Below are 19,958 nucleotides of genomic sequence, written 5' to 3'. Positions count from 1 at the left end.
AAATTGAGGCCAATTGAGAAATAAGAAAGGAGTTACAAAGATTCTTCTGGTTCTTTATACCAACCCTGTTCTGACTGCCTTCAATGCCCATTAACTGGACATCTTTCTACAGAAAGTCATCTTTCCCTACAGAAACGTTCTGGGCATGTAACACCCCTCCTCAAAAATCTCCAGTGGTTGCCTATCAACCTCCATATCAAGCAAAAACTCCTCACTGTTGAAATCAAAGCTCTCCATCACCTTGCCGCCTGCTACCTCACCTCCCTTCTCTCCTTCTACATACCAGTCCGCACACTCCACTTCTCTGGTGCTAACCTTCTCTCTATGCCTCATTCTCGCCTGTCCTCTGTCAACACCCGGCCCACTTCCTACCTCTGGCCTGGAATGCCCTCTCTCCTCACATCCGCCAATCACACTTCCTTCCTTGAAAGCCCTACTGAAGGCTCACCTTCTCCAGGAGGCCTTCACAGACTAAGCCCCCGTTTTCCTCAGCTCCCCCTCCTCTCCCCATTGTCCTGACTCACTCCCTTTGCTTGTCCCCCACTCCCTGCCCCACAGCACTTGTATATATAAGTAAATATCTATAATTCTATTTATATTAATCCCTGATTATTTGTTTTGATGTATATATCTATAATTCTATTTATTTATATCAATGCTATTTATGCCTCTTTATTTGTTTTGATGTCTGTCTCCCCCTCTTCTGGACCTTGAGCCCATTGAGAACAGGGATTGTCTCTGTTGCTGAATTGTACTTTTCAAGCCCTGAGTACAATGCTCTTCACATAGTAAGTGTTCAATAAATACTATTGAATGAATGAATGACAACTGATCTACTCTTCATTTCACCATTCCCAAATGTGAGTGTTAGGTTAACTAAGATTCTGTCTTCCCAAAGTGACATGCCTGTATCTCTATATGCCTTTAATCCTAAGGTGTCCTTCACTTCTACAAGTGGCATTCAGCTAAGATCACAAATGGTGTCTAGTGAAAAAGCAGCAACAAGTGTTTTCAAATTTTAAAATGATTCATCAACTCTCTCTTCTACTCTGCTGATTTACCATTCATGGATAATTAACATAACACCCATTTCCTACTATGAAATGTCCTTTACCTTGAATTGTAAAAGGCTCAATGAAGTCATCCACCAACCGCATATTTTCCCAAAAGGTACCTATTGAGACTGCACTCTGCAGAGAGTTGTAGCTTAATGGTATTTATGGAGCACGATCGGTGCTGGTTGTTACTGTATTACACTGGCTCTATCCTAAGCAAAAACTAGCCAAATGGTGGGCTGAAATTGTCACCTCTGACATTTTCCATGGTATGAGCTGCCTTTGGTTAGCCAAAACGGGAAGCAAACCAACAGCTTTACACACATACAAAAGGCCCAGCTGCCCAGCCACTCACCACAAGGAAACTATTGAGGTAGAGGAAGTACAGCTGGACTTCAAAAACTCATGCCTGTTATCCTAGTTCTGTTTCTGTGTTGGCCAGTATTACTGCCCTTCAACTCTTAAGCTCATTGTGAGCAGGGAATATGTTTGCTTATTGTTTATTGTCCTCTGTCAAGTACATAGTAGAGTGCTCTGCACACAGTAAGCACTCAATTAATATGATTGAATGAAAGACAGTCAACTGATCCAGGATCAGCACTGTATAGTCAGCAGTATTTACTGAGCTCTTCCCATGTTGAGAGAACTGTCCTTCAAAAGGCTGGCTTCTGGAGTATTCACAGTAGCACTCAGCTACTCTTACAGGTAAAGTTCAGGTCAGTTTCCCCACACATACACTTCTGAGAATGCTCCTCTCTCTCACCCTCTCTCCGACAGATATAAGATGAAATCAGAGATTCCCTCCTCCTTGTAGCCCACCTAACAGCAAAGGACTACTAAGCAAATGTGTAGGCAGCCATCAAGCTATGCCCAGGAACTGGCTTGGCAGGTAGGATGGTCGAGTAATCTACTCTGGTGTCCACGTCAGAAGACCCAACATGTGATCTTGATTATTGCACCATTATCACAGAATTGAATGAGACATTCAAGACTGTTTTTCCCAGTTTCAAGTATTTCATCAGTTGTGCACCTTTTATTTGAAAACGATAAGATAAATGAATATTCAAGAAAAGTAAAATTTCACATGATTCTTCATTCTCTAAATCAACTAGTGAAGTTTTTCTGGGATCCCAAATAAAGATCTTCTTCCTTTTGACATTATTAAGGATGGATGATTATGTGAATTCATTTCCAATTGCAATTTTATAAAGGAACACTTAGGTGATCCAAACAAGGAAAATTATAACAATCTAATCAAGGTAGAAGAAAGGCAGATACTCATGTTTGAGAAGCTGCAATTAAATCTGGCTTTAAAATATTCCTACATCAAGCTAGCATCTAAAAAGAGGACATACAAGTTAATGGGATAATCTTGATTAAATCAAGACACCTAGACTTCTACGTTAATACTTAGATAACCTAGCTGAAGATCAGTTGCCCATTCTTTTAGATGACAATGGGCACTATAACCTTAAGACTCTCCTGTCACCATATTATCTAAAAGCAGCTCATCAAAAAATACAAAACCAAAGCTCTCCTATTACTTTCCATGATTTATCTCTTTCAATATACTGGCTGAGTTCTATTCTGGAAAGTCTTTTTTTTCCAGAAAGAGTTCAACATCACCTTAAAAATGAGCTGAAGACACAAATGGGTTTGCAAAAATGAACATTACTAAAAATGAATAGTACTACTAAAACAAGAAAGTGGGTGAGACTATCTGGGTTAAAGCAAAATAGAAATGATTATAGACAAAGAACAATGATATACTCTTTAGTGAATTCATCACTCCAGTTTTTTTACTATCACACAAATCTGATACCTGTACCTTGCTCTACTTCATCCTGCTTTGCTTCTTATAAAAATTCGGGCAGCTCCCTCTATTACAACAGGTCAAGTCAGTGGAGGCAGCAGGAATGAGCTCATTGTGGGCAAGGAATGTTTCTGTTTATTGCTATATTGTACTCTCCCAAGCTCTTTGTACGGTGTTTTGCATTCATTAAGTACTCAAAAGTATGACTGAATGAATGCCCTGCTCCCACAAATCCAGATGCATCAGGCGCATTAAAGGGCAAAAGGAAATCTGATCTTCCTTTCCTTGTTGCTGGCTGCCCATCTACATGGGGGTGGGAGAATGAGGGAGATACAAGATATCTCTGAACTGGGAATGTAATAAGGATCTGTGAAGGATTATTGACATTTTGAATTAAAACCCGTTTTCCTAACAAAGTTCTCCAAAATGAGTGGATAAGCTACTATAGGATCTCACCACCTCACCCACTCCCCTGATGCTCCTTGTAATATTCCAAGCAAAAGTATTTATTGAACATTGAATATAGAGTATTCATTCATCCAATCATATTTATTGAGCGCTTACTGTGTGTAGAGCACTGTACTAAGCACTTGGGATAGTACAATACAACAACAGACACATTCCTTGCCCATTTTACTTTTATTTCAGTGCAATCAATGGTATGTATTTATGGTATTTGTTAAGTGCTTACTATGTGCCAAGCACTGTACACTAAGCACTGGGGTAGACACAAGATCATTAGGTTGGACTCAGTCCGTGTCTTACATGGGACTGACAATATTAATCCCCATTTTACAGATGAGGTAACAGGCACAGAGAAGAAGAAGAATAATTCTGGTATTTAAGTGCTTCCTTTGTTCCAGGCACCGTACTAAACAGGTGGACACAAGTAAATTGGGTTGGACACAGTTCCTGTCCCACATGGGCTCACAGTCTCAAGTCCCATTTTCCAGATGCGGTAACTGAGGCCCAGAGAAGTGAAGTGACTTCCCCAAGATCACACAGCAGACAAGTGACAGAGCTGGGATTAGAACCCACGACCTTCTGACTCCCAAGTCCATGCCTTTTCCATTATGTCATGCTGTTCCTCTAGAGAAATGAAATGACTTGCCCCAGGTCACATAATCACTGATATTTATTGAGCACTCACTACGTGAAGAGCCCTGTTCTAAGCACCTGGGAGAGTACAGTACAACAGAATTAGCAGAAATGTTCCCTGACCATAATGAGTTTACAGTCTGCAGATGGGTGGAAAAGATGGGATTAGAACCCAGGTCCCTCTAACTCCCAGACTCATGCTCTACTCACTAAGCTACACTGTATCTCTATTGAGCAGAGCACTGTACCAAGCTACTGGGAAAGTACAATAAAGTGGGTAGATGATTCTGACTACACATGCAATGTTCTGCACACAGTAGGGCTTCACTAAGTACTGACGATAGCGATTTTCAGTGAGTGTTCAAAATACAGTTGGACCGTGGCTTTTAGCTGGGAAATTTACAATGGACCTATTTACTCCATGACAATGTCCTGCAAGAAATTGAATTAGGGTAAGCTCTGGACAGTCTCACTTGAGTTCACAGCAAAATGCATCTTGGCTCAGACACTACCTCACCAGTGTTGCTGTGAACACGGCAGCAACCCTGTGGGGGTTGGACTGCCTCTGTTTTAGATTGAGAGCACTGCCATGAATACAAGCAATGAAGAATAAAACTATATGGCCCAGAATGAAAAGATAAGCAAAACCTAATTTTTTTCATTAGTCATGTCAAGCACCTAGTAGAGTCTGGCTAATTTCAAAAACCACTGGCATTTAAATTTGCTATTATCGAAGTTATCTTCCCAACAGACTCAACCCTTCTGTGCCTCCGAGCTCTCTCTTAGTGGCTCATCCCATGATGTTTTGAAAGCCTGCCAAGGGGTCAGGTATGTTTGGTAAAAACCACGGTCATAATGCCTCTATAATGTAAACCAGAGTCACCCAGTTCTTGTCAGCTGACTTACACACGATTCAAGTGAATAGCAGTTCACAGAAATACAGCAATAGCAAAACAACAGTGCAGGAAATAATTAACTGTGTGGAATGGAATATATTAGATTTATCAGCATCAAGAGAATAAGAAGTAAATGGCCTTAGAGGAGTAGAGAACAGTGGGTAATACCTGACCAAGACCATGTGGATATCATACCAACCTTGCAAATCTGTCCCAAAAAAACAAAAAAACAAAACAAAATCCCTGCCAGGCCACAGAAATTATTTACTAGTCCATAAAACTGTCATTATTCTAATATCAACTAGTATAATTATGGTGCTACAATACCTGAGGGCATTAGTAACCCAACGAAGTCTGGTAACAAAGGTCTAATCTCTGTGGCATCCATCAAAAGTTACCTGACAGGCTGGGGATTGTATAAGTATGATTTGGCTCAGCTCTGGAGTGTCTTGTGATGGATGTTGTGTATGGCCTCCTAGCTCAGTGCCTCTGTGATAGACCTCTTTAAAAATCCAGATTAACTTTTAACTTGTCCTTAGCTTGATTTTTATTTTATTAAAGTATAGGCACATCTCAGGATAGAGAGCGGCATGGCCTAGTGGATAGAGCACGGGCCTGGGAGTCAGGAGGACTTAGGTTCAACTCCCGGCTCCACCATTTGTCTTCTGTGGACATTGGGCAAATCACTTAACTTCTCTGTGCCTTGGTTACCTCACCTGTAAAATGGGAATTAAGATTGTGAGCCCCATGTGGGACATGGACCCTTTCCAGCCTGATTATCTTATATCTACCCCAGCGCTTAGCACAGTGCCTGGCATATAGTAAGTGCTTAACAACATGGCACATAATAAGCGCTTAACACATACCATTTAAAAAAGTACCAAAATTATTGTATGTAATGTGCTCTTCAAAAATACAATGGCTTGTAAACTGATGTATTATGAGATGTATTTTCCTCAAGTCTTAAATGCAATTTATTAGTTTCCTGTTCCTGACACAGATCAATGTTATTTATAGTGCACTTACTGCATGAAGAGCACTGTACTAAGAGCTTGGGAGAGTAAAATACAACAAAATTGGCAGACACGATCCCTGCCTGGATTCTGTTCCCTAGCTTCAGACTGTATCCCTAACATCAATCAGCTGTTTCCCAATGCCCACTGCTGCTAAGACTGTGAGCCCCCACATGGGACAACCTGATTACCTTGTATCCCCCTCAGTGCTTAGAACAGTACTTGGCACATAGTAAGCGCTTAACAAATGCCATCATCATCAGTGGGGTTGGGTCAGAGAGTGGGGATGGTTCAACTGAAACTATGACCACTATTTGTCACTTCTGCAAATGAATCACAGCTACACACACTGGAAAAACAATGCAAATATATGTCCTGCTGATGGTGGGATGCCTTGTATCCTCCCCTAAATGAAAGTCCTACACAAGGAGGCAGTCCAGAATACTGGTCATTCTATCACTGAAGAGAAAAGGTGGCTCTATTCCTGTCAACTTTAAGCTCCTTGTGGGCAGGGATCGCATCTACCAACTCTATTGCACTTTATTTTCCCAACTGCTTAATATAGAGTTCTGCACACAGTAAGCACTCAATAAATACCACTTACTGATTTAAACTCCTGATAGTCTTCTGTTTTAGAACAAGAGCTTTAAGGCACTCGGTCAGCTCTCTCCCCATTTCTTATCTTTGCGCTTCTTCCATTACAATCCAGGTCACATATTTTGCTCCTCTAATGCCAACCCTACTTACTCTGTCTCACTCTCATGTCTCTCAGTATTGACCCCTTGCTTGCACCCTCCCTCCTATCTGCTTTCCCCTTCACAAGTGTCAGGTCACCACTCTCCCCATCTTCCAAATGCTACTAAAATCATATGTTCTCAGGAAGGCTTCCATGACTGATCTCGCATCTTGCCATGGTGTTTCCTTCCCTACTCCACAACCTGAGTCTTATCCCCAAGTACTTACTCACTTCCCTCTCCCTCCCTCAACAGCACTTATGAACAGCCCTTTAAGTTTAGCTGCTCTCTTCTCTCTGTAATTAATTTTAGTGTTTGTCTCCCCTGTTAAATTGTAAGCTCCTTGGAGACAGGGTTGTGTCTAACTCTTCTGTGCACTGTACAAAATAAGCACTCAAATACTATTGACTGATTGGTATTTGGTGATATCCTGGGTGTATGAATGGCCTTAGGTGGATCAAATTCAGAACTTTTAGTTGTAGAGGAAGCTTTGAATTGGATAAAGCATGGGCCTGAGAGCAAGAAGGATGTGTGTTCTCATCTGGGTTCTACCATGTGTCTTCTCTTAGATGTTGGGTAAGTCACTTAACTTCCTTGTGCTTCAGTTACCTCATCTGTAAAATGGGAATTACCTGTGAGCCCCAAGTGTCCAACCTGATTAGGTTGTATCTCCCCTAGTGCTTAATACTGTCCCTGGCACATAGTAAGCACTTAATTACCATTTACAAAAATTGACTTGTTATCAGAACTATACAGGCACATAGTAAGTGCTTAAAAATAATAATAATAATGCATAAAGTCAGTCTTAACCTAAATTTTATTGCCAACACAATGTAGGTCATACCTACTTAACCACTGGTCTCCTAGTCAAATGGCAAGGAGCCTGAAAAGAAGCCTAGCTGTATTTGAGCATCCCGATTTGTAACCCGATTTGTTTGTATCCACTCCAGGGCTTATTACAGTGCCTGGCACATAGTAAGTGCTTAACAAATACCATCATTATTTCCAAGGACTAGATGTGCAAGAAATGAACTCTTAATGCCACACCCATGGCTGCAGTTATACAGCCTAATCTCCCCCGATTAGACTGTAAACCCGTCAAATGGCAGGGACTGTCTCTATCTGTTGCTGACTTGTTCATTCCAAGCGCTTAGTACAGTGCTCTGCACATAGTAAGCGCTCAATAAATACTATTGAATGAATGAATGAATGAATACAGCAGCATCAGCTTTGAACCAAAGGACAACTCTATTTCTTATTCCTTCATTTTGGCTTGGATTGCTATAACAAAATTATTTTGTGTAAAATAATAATAATAATAACAATAATAATGGTATTTTTTAATTTCTTACTACTTGTCATATTGAAGAAGATACAAAATAATCACATCAGGCATAATCTTATTCCACTTAGGGCTCACAGTCTAAGTAGGAAGAACAACAGATATTTAAAATCCTGATACTCTCCAAGACAGAAACAGTGGGATTCAAATTTACTGATTGCTGCCAGGAACACAGCACTTTTTTTGTTGTTATTACGCGCTTACTAAGTGCCAGGCTAAACCCTGGAGTAGATACAGCATAATTAGATTGGACGCAGTCCCCATCCCATATGGGGCTCGCAGTCTTAATCCCCATTTTACAGATTAGGTAACTGAGGCACAAAAAAATTAAATGACTTGCACAACATCACACAGCCAAAGAGCGGCAGAGCTAGGTTTAAAATACAGCTCTTCTGACGTGCCCTTTCCACTAGGCCATGCTTCTTCCACTCTTCTGGGCCACTTTATAGGTCAAATTGCATGTCAAAACCCTCTGTTCATTAGTGGTGTGTGTGTCTGGATCAATTCATGGTTTGAAGAGTCATCAGGATAAGCCTGCTATGTCCTCTGGGTGATACTTCGTTGAAGAGTGGTATATTGAGGACGACGTAGTGAATTGGAAACAAAAATCCAAAGTGCTCTCATCAATTTATCCAATTCTGTTTCTGGGGAGCTATAAAGAATATAGGGGTGGCAAACTAGAGATAACTGGAACCTGATTGGATGGTTTGGTCCTGAGCAAAGGGCTAGAATCTGCTGGGGTTTAAAATACCAAAATCGTATGTCTTTGTGTAGTTCTAATTTGAAATGCTCCCTGCTTTGAAGATCTGATGTGCTGAATTTCAGAATAATCATCCAAATAGAACTGACCCAATTCCTCAGTGGGAAGAAAAAAATTATGCTTGCTAAGCCAACTCTCTCCTCCTCTCTACAGGACTCACGAAAATTTGGTTTCAAGAGGCATCCCCAATGTCCTTCACTTCTCACAGTTGTCTGTTATCAGCTGTAATGTCACTGCAGGAGTGTATGGTCAGTTGTGAAGAATGTAGAGCCTTAAGAGGTGAGAAAAGAAAGAGGGGAAAGAAAGAAAGACAGGAGAGGAGCCACACATGTGCAGAAGCACTTGCCCCTTCCCAAATGCTGCCTTTGGAGCACAGTGAGGAACTTGTCCCACTCTCCCATTTTCCAACACTTCTCCTCTTCCTTCTCAGCTGTGGCTGCTGTTTTTACTGCATCCTCAAAAAAGCTGTTTCAAGCCAGTTTCTGGTACACTGCACAAGTTGCCGTTCGCCTGAACCAGAAATATCCAGAAACAGTGCATAGGCAGCAGGGATGGCAGAGAGAAGGGTGGGCTTGGCAAAAGAGAAGAGGAGAAACATGGGAAGGAGGAGGTGGGGCAGAACTTACATGCTGTTTCACTGCTAACATCAGGTCTCCTTCCACACTCCCTACCAAACAAGAGAGATTTTAAGCATCCTTCCAAACACTTTTGGGATAGGAGAACAAAACTAGGACCTAAATATTCTAAACATCTCACTTCATATAGGAAGGATGATCACTTCACATAAAAATATCTGTTAAAGCTAGTTATTTTCTGTTTGCAACAGCCCACCTATAGTGAAAGGTAGCAAATAGCATGGAAAGCAAAGCAAAGTAAACTTCCAGTGCAAACTATTCCTCTACTGCATTTCTCCGCCCTCCCATTCACTGCTAATCATATACCCACAAGTTAAGAGCATAAATACAATGGAAAAACCTGGTTGCTTTCTGCTTTCCATGAATCAGAGTCATTCCAGACCTTAAACTGTAAGTCACAGCAAAATGTTTGCTTAAAATTTTACTTGGGATAAAGTAGGAAATGGTATAGAGGTAATATGGCACTCTACACTATTCCCTACTTATCCCCAGTAGTTTGAAACTATTTAAGCAATGGTTTACTCTATTATTCCTAAGGAAAATACATTTTTTCCTTAATTTTACATCCTTAAAATTCTTTTCTTATTCAAGTGTCCTAGAATGTCTTGTCATTATAGAAAAGTCCAAGGAACGGTAATGGTGTTTTCCAGTAATGTTTAATTTTTCCTAAAAAGGACAATCCAATAATAGACTAGGCTATTCTTCAACCTTTAAAATATTCTGCATCCATTTTGCAAGTTCCTTAATCACTTGTCCACAAAAGAGAAACACAGAAATGAATCAGTAACAATCTTTCAAAAAGTGCAATGGAGCATTACTTACGAAGAAACAGAAAATTGTTCAGAGAGTCGGTATATCAAACTCCAGACAAATCTATTGGTTTCCAGATCTCTGTTGAAGATAGATAAAAGAACAAAAGATGTCTTGAGTTTGAAATAAGAAAACATATTAGTTTATAAAGCCACTCCCTATTTTCAAAGACTCATTTTGATGTTAACATGATTCACAGCAAAACAGACATAATGGTATGTTCAACCTCAGTGATTAGTACAACTTTGCATTTCACAACTATCCTAAACCACATACAATTTCAGGTAGGGGAAAGATATAATTACTTGTTCACAAACTAACATTTTGCTTAACTATTGTAATCTCTTAAAGCACCCTAGTTTTCTAAAAGGAAGCTATAAAAGGAAGTACCATTCTCTAAATGCAGTAATCTATCAATCATGGTTATTGAATGTTTACTGGGTGTAGAGCACGTAGCAAGTGCTTGGGAGAGTACGATACAATAGAGTTGAAATACATTTTGCCTATTTTCAAGGACCTTATAATCTAGTCGGGGAGATTGGCATTAAAATAAATTACAGAGAGAGGATGCAACAGAGTATAAGCGCTGTAGGGTATATACTAAAGTGTACAGGTGACACAGAAAGGAAGGCAAATAGGGTGGAGAAATGTGTTCTTTGAAAACATGGATGTAAGAGAAGCAGCATGGCCTAGTGGAAAGGGAATGGTCCTGGGAGTCAGAGGACCAGGGTTCTATTCCCAGCTCTGCCAATTGCTTGCTGTGTGACCTTGGGCAAGTCACTTAACTTCTCAGTACCTCAGTTTCCTCAATTGAAAAATGAGGATTTAATACCTGTTCTCCCTTGTTTTTAGACTGTGAGCCCTATGCAGAACAGAAACTGTGCCTGACCTAATTAACTTGTATCTACCCCAGAACTTAGAACAGTGTTTGACCCAGAATGAGTGATTTACAAATGCTATATAAAGAGAGAATTTTCTTCACAAGCACCCTCCATTTCCAAAGAAGTCATCCTTTACCCTGTAATGGCAAGTGTGATTTTTTTCTAGTAGCTTTTTTCTTTAAAAAAAAAAACAAAAAAACCCAACATATTCCTTTCCAAATGTCCACCCACTTCAGAAAAGGCCTTCTCACTGGCTGGTCCAGTTGAGAATTCACCTTCAGAAACTCAAATTGTTTTCCTGGTAGTTATCATTATTTAATCCTAAGGTATTCTGGTTCTTTGTTCTAGTCAATACTGCAAGGCCTAGTGGCAACAGCCCAGGCTTGGGAGTCAGAGGACGTGGATTTTAATCCCAGCTCTGCCACTTGTCCACTCTGTGACCTTGGGCAAATCACTTAACTTCTCTGTGCCTCAGTTCCTTCATCTGTAAAATGGAGATTAAGATGGTGAGCCCCACGTAGGTCATAGACTGTGTCCAACCTAATCACCTTTTATGTACTCTAGTACTTAGAACTGTGCTTGGCACCTAGTAAGAACTTAATTACCACAATTATTATCACTGCCTAAATGTCAGTAAAATTGAAATTCTTCAAATGTCCAGCTTGTGGGTGATATTTGGGGTTTTTTGGTTTTGTTTTTTTTAAAAAAGTCTAACTTCCCTCTAAGGCCTTATTGTCAGTAGACCACTGGGTCATGGTGTTTTTGTTAGTTTTCATGGCTCTGACTGCTGTGGTGATTTCTTCAATAGTTGGAACAACTACCATGTCTTTGAATGATAGGAGGTTGGGTTGGGAATACTGAAATGCTGTTGTGGTTCTTCAGAATTCCCTCTTTCTTGGTCATGAAGCTGCAGCCATTCACCCTTTATAGGTCCCATGACAACAAGTATGGGGCCATATAATGTCTAGTAAGGCAGTGATGTTCTTGATATTTTGGCAACCTGCATAGCCTTGAATAATATATTAAATGATAATAATAATAAAACAAATTATGACATTTAAGTGCTTACTATGTGCTAAGCCCACAAAGTTATCAGATAAAACACAGTCTCGTCACAAGAAATTCATATTTTGTTTTAATCCCCATTTTATAGATGAGGAAACTGAGGACCAGACAGACTAAGCAACTTGTCCAAGGACACAGAGCAGGTGAGTGGCAGAAGTAGAACTAGAACCTGGGCCTCCTGACTTCCAGTCCTGAGCTCGTTACACTAGGTCACACTCCATTAGGTCAAACCCCATTACCGGTCATGCCTGTTATTTTTCTTTTTTTTTTAAATGGTATTTGTTAAGCACTTACTATGTGCCAAGCACTGTTCTAAGTGCTGGGGTACATACAATGGAATCAGGTTGGACACAATCCACATGGGGCTCACAGTCTCAATCCCCATTTTACGGATGAGGTAAATGAGGCATAGAGAAGTGATTTGTCCAAGACCACACAATGGGCAAGTGGCAAAGCTGGGTCTAGAACCCAGGTCCTTTTGACTCTGGGTTGGGCTTCTATGTTGAGGTGCTGATTTCTGTAAAATTCCTGCTGCTTGGGTCATGAGATCCTGCAAGAAGTGCAGTAACTGTTTTGCTTCAAGTAGATCTCTAAGCTATTTGTAATGAAGAGGTTGCCTTACCACGTTCACTCTTATAATGACTGCCATTATCAGATAGGCCTATTTATTGTTTGGGTTAGAAATTTTGGTTGAATCAATCAAAGGTATTTATTGAGCACAGAGCACTCTACTGGGTACTTGGAAGAGTACCACACACCAGAGTTGGTAGAAACATTCCTTGCCCACAAAGAATTTACAGTCTGAAGTTGAGTTATTCTTCCACAAAACTGAGGGAAGTTGACGTACCTTTGTCATTTTCCACATTTTCTAGGAGACATTTAAAATGGAAATATTACAACATCCCCCAGGTAACAAATATTTCATTTCCAACAAATGAAAGGTCCACTTAATATGTCCAATAGTCTCCCACTGAAAGGATATAGTATATTTTCATTCAGCTCATAATAAATTCTCCCACTACCAAAATACTTTATCTTAGTATACATTTATATATACATATACATCCTTATCTTCCCTTCCAAACCCTGTCCTCTTCCTGACTTCCCTGTCACTGTGGATGGCACTACCATCCTTCCCATCTCACAGTCCCCCAACCTTGGTGTCATCCTTGACTCTGCTCTCTCATTCTCTCCACACATCCAATCTGTCACCAAACCCTGCCGGTCTCACCTTCACAACATCGCCAAGATTCACCCCTTCCTCTCCATTCAAACTGATATCTTTCTGGTATAAGCTCTCATAATATCCCGACTGGATTATTGTATTAGCCTCCTCTATGATCTCCCATCCTCCTGTCTCTCCCCGCTCTAGTCTACACTTCACTCCGCTGCCCGGATCATCTTTCTACAGAAACGCTCTGGGCCTGTCATTCCCCTCCTCAAAAATCTCCAGTGGTTGCTTATCAACCATCACATGAAGCAAAAACTCCTTACTCTTGGCTTCAAAGCTCTCCATCACCTTGCCCCTTCCTACCTTACCTCCCTTCTCCCCTTCTACAGCCCACCCCGTACACTCCACTCCTCTGCCGCTAACCTCCTCACGATCCCTCATTCTTGGCTGTCCCACCGTCGACCCCTGGCCCATGTCCTACCACTGACTTGGAATGCCCTCCCTCCTCATATCTGCCAAACTAACTCTCTTCCTCTCTTCAAAGTCTTACTGAGAGCTCACCTCCTCCAGGAGGCCTTTCCAGACTGAGCCCTCCCTTTCCTTCTGCCCCTCTTTCCCTCCCCATTGCCCCTACTCCCCGCCTCTGCTCTTCCCCCTTCCCCTCCCCACAGAATTTGTGCATATTTGTATATATTATTACTCTATTTTATTAATGATGTGTATATATCTATGATTTTATTTATCTTGATGGCAATGATGCCTGACTACTTGTTTTGTTTTCTGTCTCCTCCATTTAGACTGTGAGCCTGTTTTGGGCAGGGATTGTCTATCTATTGCCCAATTGTACATTCCAAGTGCTTAGTACAGTGCTCTCCACATAATAGCACTCAAAAAATATGATTGAATGAATGAATATTTTATATGCACACAAAAGTATACTAGTTGTTTTTTTTGGTAATGAAAAACTGCAGCAATTTCCCTTGCTCCCCCAAAATCTTACAAACTTTTCCCACACTGTTGAGCAAGGTCTTAATCTGGTCTGGTATCTATAAAGGATATAAGGACTGTGACACTGCATGAGAACTCTTTTTCCTCCGACAACTATAGCACAAATCAATTTGCACACTGAGAAGCAGTGTAGCCCAGCGGAAAAAGAACAGGTCTGGAAGTCAAGGGAACTGAGTTCTAATCCCATCTCTGCCTCTGCCTGCCTATGTGACCTTGGGCAAGTCACTAACTTCTGTGTGTCTCAGTTTCTTCATCTGAAAAATGTGAGTTCAATAGCTGTTCTCCCTCCTATTTATGACTCTGAGCCCCATGTGCGACACAGCCTGTCCAATTTGATTATTTTGTATCTACACCAGCATTTATACAGTGCTTTAGCATATAAGCACTGAAATACCACAATTATTATTATTACCATTTTTAAATTCAATCTGTTGAGTGCCTACTATGTGTCAAGCACTGTTTTAAGTGCTGGGGTAAAGTTTATGAGGTTGAACAGTTCCTCTCCCACATGGGGCTCATAGTCAAAGGTGAAGTGATTATTATTACTAATAGGAGCATTATTATTATTATTTGAACAATGTGGTTCAGAATGAAGGTATATAATATGGGCTTAGGGAGATAAACACTTGTGACAAAACACAACTTTAAGTTTCACATAAAATTGAAGGACTATAAAATTTAGTGGTGCCTATTAATGTCTATATAGTGATTTTTATGTGGCTGTGAGATTGTTCTTAAATATTTCCACCAGCATCATCTGTAAGCCCACATGATCTAATGGCAGGACAAGGTTATTACTGTTAGTAAGTCCAGTTCAGAAGCTTTAAAGCCATGCTTATCTAAATACAGCTTCATTAGAAGGACCCAAGACAAGGGAAGATGTAAGAATACTCAATAAGTTGATATTCGGTAAATTCAGAGGGGAACCCTCAAGTGGGGAAGAAAAGACAAATTTTAAACAGTCTCAAAAACAGGATGTAGGGTAGACATACCAGCCTTCCAGGCAGCAATCAGGAGGGGACTGCTTTCCTTAAATAGATACTGTGGAAAGATACACAGCCTTTATAGTAGCAGTGAATCAGCACAATAGCAAGGAACTATCTTTATACACATATGATGTGTGATATACTGTCAGACACTGAGTACTTTCATATGGATAGGATATCCATGCTGAGAAGCAATGTGGTTTAATGGAAAGAGCATGGACTTGTGAGTCAGAGATCATGGGTTCTAATCCCTGCTCCGCCACTTGTCTGCTGTGTGACTTTGGGAAAGTCACAAATTCTCTGTGCCTCAGTTCCCTCATCTGTAAAATGGGGATTAAGACTGTGAGCCCCATGTGGGACAACCTGATTATCTTGTATCTACCCCAGAACTTAGAACAGTGCTTGGCACATAGTTAGTGCTTAAATACCATCATTATTATTATTATATCACTGACAGTAGCATCAACTTTAAAAAGAATGAATCAATCCTACTTAATGAGAGCTTACTGTGAGCAGAGCACTGTACATGCTATATTCATACACTCACTCGCTATAGATGGTTTAAATATTTTAAAGAGGCAGTATGGTCTAGTGAATAGAGCACAGACCTGGGAGTCAGAAGGACCTGGGTTCTAATTCAAGGTCAGACACTTGCCTGCTGTGTGACCTCGGGTAAATCACTTGACTTCTCTGTGACCTCGTTACCTCATCTGTAAAATGGGGATTAAGACTGTGAGCTTCACGAGGGACATGGAATGTGTCCTACCTAATTAGTTTGTATCTATTCCTGTGCTTAGTTAAGTGCTTACTCAAAGTATGTGCTTAGCAAATACCATTAAAAAAAATTGAATTGCAACTGATTTGGCCTATACGTGAGTTGGCAGTAAATTTCATTTAAGTAGACAGTCAATTTGAGATTCATCAGGTAAAAAAGAAAAAAATGTTCCTCAATCTTTTTCTTGAATTAACAGTACAGTGGTGTCAATTCCCTACCTCATTTCACCTATTTAGGCAAAGTAGTGTATCCACTAAAATGTTATGATAATAATAATGACACTAAGGATCTTCGCCCCCACAGACCCCCAGCCACCAGCTCCCATTCCACCTGCCCCCGTTCGGGCCCGGGGACATTGCGCTCCCCTTCTCGACCCTGGGGACATTGTGCTCCCCTGCTCGGCCCTAGGGACATTTTGTCCTCTGGGGACATTGTGTCCCCCTGCTCGGGCCTGGGACATTGTGCTCCCCAACCGCTCCCCCACTCCGCCTGAGGCGGCCATTTTGGGAAGCCCTCACTCCCTCTTCCCCCTTGAGGGGATTCATCTCCCCCGCCCCCGCCCCGGGCGACGATGTCCTTGTTCTCACCATGTTACCTTACCTTAGCCACCGCCTACGGCCGCAACCCACCCCGGACAACCTCAGGGCCCCCCCCGCCGCCACAGGGACATTTGGTCATGAGCTCTGAGACTCTCTCGGCCGCTGGCCGCTTGACTGAGTCTGATCGGGTAGGGTCGGGTCGTCCCCCGACCCTGGTCATCGCCTGCTTATTAACACTATTGTATTGTGTCTTACTGTACCATGTTGCTATATTAGCGATTTCGCCTGTTATTGTTTATTGTCGTCAGTGCTGCCACACACCTCTCTGGCTTCACCAGACGCCTGACTTTGAGTTTGATCAGGTCGCCCCTTAATCGAGCCTACCCCCGACCCTGGTCATCATACCCTTATGAACACTACTGTATCATACTGTATCATGTTGCTATATTAACACTACTGTGTTGTATCATACTGTATCATGTTGCTATATTACCGATTTCGTTTGTTACTGTTTATTGTTGTCAGTGCTGCCACCCACCTCTCTGGCCTCGCCATGTCCCTCCTCCCCGCCTCCTCCCTCCGCCCCTTCCTATCCTCCCCTTCCCCTTCCCCTCTCTCGCTCAGCTCTTTCCCGCTCTCTCCTCTGCCTCCCCCCCTCCCCTCCCCCGCCCTAGAACCCCCATTTTACCAGCGCTACCCCTCTTCCCCCTCCCCCTACTCTCTCCCCCACCAAACCACCTCCTCACCCCCTCCCCCCTTCTCTCTTCCCCACCCACTCCCCATCCCAGTCCTCCTGTCCCACCGCTACCCCTCATCCCCCTCTCCCCGTCCAGGGCCCCGCCACCTCCTTCCCATCCAAACCCTCCCCTCCCCCCGCCCTTCCCCCCCTCCCCCTCTTGCACCCACAGCTACTTTCAAGTGTGGCCTCTGGAACCCCCACTCTATTACAGGTAAGCTACCTTTCGTCCATGACCTTTTCCTCTCCCACTCTCTCCTCCTCCTCGCCCTCTCAGAAACGTGGCTCACTCCCGAAGACACGGTCTCCGCCGCCGCTCTCTCCAGTGGAGGCCTCCCAGACTCACCGGTAAGGGAGGAGGCGTCGGCTTCCTCCTTTCATTCATTCATTCAATAGTATTTATTGAGCGCTTACTATGTGCAGAGCACTGTACTAAGCGCTTGGGATGAACAAGTCGGCAACAGATAGAGACAGTCCCTGCCGTTTGACGGGCTTACAGTCTAATCGGGGGAGACGGACAGACAAGAACAATGGCAATAAACAGAGTCAAGGGGAAGAACATCTCATAAAAACAATGGCAACTAAATAGAATCGAGGCGATGTACAATTCATTAACAAAATAAATAGGGTAACGAAAATATATACAGTTGAGCGGACGAGTACAGTGCTGTGGGGATGGGAAGGGAGAGGTGGAGGAGCAGAGGGAAAAGGGGAAAATGAGGCTTTAGCTGCGGAGAGGTAAAGGGGGGATGGCAGAGGGAGTAGAGGGGGAAGAGGAGCTCAGTCTGGGAACGCCTCTTGGAGGAGGTGATTTTTAAGTAGGGTTTTGAAGAGGGAAAGAGAATCAGTTTGGCGGAGGTGAGGCGTTCCAGGACCACGGGAGGACGTGACCCAGGGGTCGACGGCGGGATAGGCGAGACCGAGGGACGGTGAGGAGGTGGGCGGCAGAGGAGCGGAGCGTGCGGGGTGGGCGGTAGAAAGAGAGAAGGGAGGAGAGGTAGGAAGGGGCAAGGTGATGGAGAGCCTTGAAGCCTAGAGTGAGGAGTTTTTGTTTGGAGCGGAGGTCGATAGGCAACCACTGGAGTTGTTTAAGAAGGGGAGTGACATGCCCAGATCGTTTCTGCAGGAAGATGCCCATTGCCGCTTCCGCACTATCCCTCCTCCCCCCTCCCTCTCCTTCCCCTCCTTCGAAACCCATATCATTCACCTCTACCACCCCCTCCAGATACTTGTCGCTGTCATCTACCGCCCTCCCGGTCCCACCTCCGACTTCTTCAACCACCTTGACCCCTTTCTCACCTTCCTTCTCTCCTTCTCTCTGCCCACTCTGATCCTCGGAGACTTCAACATCCATATGGATGTACCCAGTGACTCCTCTGCTGCCTGCCTGCTATCCCTCCTCGACTCTGCCGACCTCCTCCACCATACCGCGCCCACTCACCGACTCGGTCACACCCTCGATCTCTTCATCTCCTACCGCTGCACTATCTCCTCCCTCACCAACTCTGAAATCCCTCTCTCTGACCATAACCTTCTCACCTGCCTCATCTCTCACACTCCCTCCCCCTGCAAATCTTCGCTACTGCCCCACAGAGACCTCCGCTCTCTCGATCCCATCAGTCTTTCCAAAAGCATCTCTCCTCACCTTGCCGCCCTGGCCTCACTTCCCACTCTCGATGATCAGGTCTCCGCTCTCAACTCCACCCTCTCTACTCATCTCGACTCTCTCGCCCCCCTTTCCCTCCGCCGCTCTCGCTCCACTAACCCACAGCCCTGGATCACCTCCTCTGTCCGCCTCCTACGCTCCTATGCTCGAGCTGCTGAGCGCTGCTGGTGAAAGTCCAAGCACCAAGCCGTCCTCACACACTTCAAATTTATCCTTTCCTGCCTTAACTCTGCCCTCTCCTCCGCCAGGCAAAACTTCTTCATGGGAATGACAGATGAGCTTCAGAGCTGAGATTTCACGCCCATGAGTTTCCACAGAGGACTCAATTAGAGCTGGTGGTTTGCATACCACCACCTGCAATCCCTTGGCCCTACCAGTCACGTTTCTGCTAGACCAACGACAAATATCCTAAACTTGTATATTTCACCTAAAATTCTCAGTGTCTATTTTCCACTTGCACCTAGATCAACAAATGTGATTTTTATTTTCATTGAGAAAGTTTTACCAAAATTCTAGTGAATTTGATTGTATACTGGCATAAAAATTGTTACTCTTTGCACATGCATAACTAAAAATATTAGAAATTCAATATAGAGGGCTAAACACACATCTTTCCCTTGTTAAATGAAAAGAATCATTTACCTTTATCAGAAAAATACTTTGAATTAACTCTTAGAATAACAACTTCTCTTTCAGTCACTGCAATAATTTTAACTTACAAATACCAAAAAGGAAATCTATATTCATTATTTTTTCTTTCCAAAGACCTTATGGAATCAATCTTTACATATAACGCCTTATAAAATTAATGCAAAGTGCACAACCCAGAGAAAGTAATCAAATCTGTTTAATTAAAATTAATATTCTTTTAAAAATGAGCAAAATTGCTTTTAAAATACTAAAACATTTCTAATGAGAAACCTATTACACAAGGAATGAATGACACTCCATCTAAACAAAAATCAGTAATTACTT

At 42.6% G+C, this 19,958-nt stretch overlaps 1 protein-coding gene across 3 annotated transcripts in view; it reads right to left on the bottom strand.

The window, feature by feature from the left end:
• The window catches only part of SHANK2 (SH3 and multiple ankyrin repeat domains 2), a 717,042-nt gene that overhangs the window by 656,000 nt on the left and 41,084 nt on the right, over positions 1-19,958 (bottom strand). For 2 of the 3 annotated variants that reach the window (XM_039911445.1, XM_039911446.1), the window contains exon 3: positions 10,169-10,237. The gene's annotated coding sequence lies outside the window, so the exon portion shown is untranslated. Of the gene's footprint in view, positions 1-9,337; positions 9,379-10,168; positions 10,238-19,958 lie in introns of all 3 variants that reach the window. The other variant, XM_039911444.1, reaches the window with a different exon arrangement.

The sequence above is a fragment of the Ornithorhynchus anatinus genome, chromosome 3 (assembly GCF_004115215.2).
Source record: "Ornithorhynchus anatinus isolate Pmale09 chromosome 3, mOrnAna1.pri.v4, whole genome shotgun sequence".
Taxonomy (NCBI): domain Eukaryota; kingdom Metazoa; phylum Chordata; class Mammalia; order Monotremata; family Ornithorhynchidae; genus Ornithorhynchus; species Ornithorhynchus anatinus.
This window is presented reverse-complemented; position numbering and strand designations above follow the sequence as displayed.